The following is a 930-nucleotide window of genomic DNA, read 5'->3' as shown; positions in this document are numbered from 1 at the left end:
ATCCACAGCCCTGTGCACTAGGGCGGTGGGCACGGCTACTGTTCTGTTGTGTGTACATCGCCACAATTTAACAAGCAACAGTTCAAGGCAGGTGACAAGCCTGGGGTGGCTGGCAGCCCCAAGTGCTAGGAGAGACTGCTAACCTCTGGAACCCAGCATGTCTGGGGCACGACCCTGCCTGTTCTGACAATCCATCTGGCCCAGCGCTGCTCCTGTGAGGCCTGTCAGCATTTCTCCCCAGTCAGAGCAGTTACTGGGGCAGGGGGAATGGTGCCCAGAAGGCAGCCCGAGCAGAGCTGTCTCCGCTGCACCCCTCTCACGGGGCTAAGCAGAGGTAGCACGGGCAGGGCAGGGTGGACAGGCGGAAGCAGCATGGAGAGCCTGCGCCACAGCACGAGCCCTGAGGCCATGCTGAGGACCCCAGTGGCCCAGGCATGGCCCCACAAGGCCCCCAGAGGCCTTGGAGCAGCAGCAGGGAGGAGCAAGGGCACTGCCTGGCATCCAAGGAGCCCTGGCAGGCACAGTGCTGTCTCCCCCTGCCCTGCCTCGGGCTGGGCTGGGCCTGCGGCTGGAGCTGCGGATGCAGTCCTTGGAAGGTCAATGCCGGGGAGAGGCACTGGATGTGAGGCGGTACTAGCCGGCCAGATGCTGGGGCGAGGGCAGGATGACAGATGGGGGGCAAGGGACCAGAAAACACCGTGCCTTCTCGGAGGGTTGCCTCCGAGTTCAACACGCTTCCAAACCACACTCCCCTAGAGGCGAGGGAGGCGCAGACCCCAGTGCTCTGCCTCCTCCGCCTGCCTGCCCAAGCCTGTCCCCTTCCCACCCACTGCAGATAAGGGGGACGACTCGCTCCACCCACCTGGCAACCACAGATGGAAGTCCCATCTCCTACTCCCTCCTGTCTCACCCCTGCCTATCCCGCTGCCA

The 930-nt window shown here is 64.0% G+C and overlaps 1 protein-coding gene across 1 annotated transcript in view; it reads right to left on the bottom strand.

The window, feature by feature from the left end:
* The window catches only part of CCNQ (cyclin Q), a 6543-nt gene that overhangs the window by 1667 nt on the left and 3946 nt on the right, over positions 1 to 930 (bottom strand). The window lies entirely within an intron of this gene.

The sequence above is a fragment of the Tupaia chinensis genome, unplaced genomic scaffold (assembly GCF_000334495.1).
Source record: "Tupaia chinensis unplaced genomic scaffold, TupChi_1.0 Scaffold144326_1, whole genome shotgun sequence".
In the NCBI taxonomy this organism is placed as follows: domain Eukaryota; kingdom Metazoa; phylum Chordata; class Mammalia; order Scandentia; family Tupaiidae; genus Tupaia; species Tupaia belangeri.
Note: the sequence above shows the minus strand (reverse complement) of the source record. Positions and strands in the feature narration are given on the sequence as shown.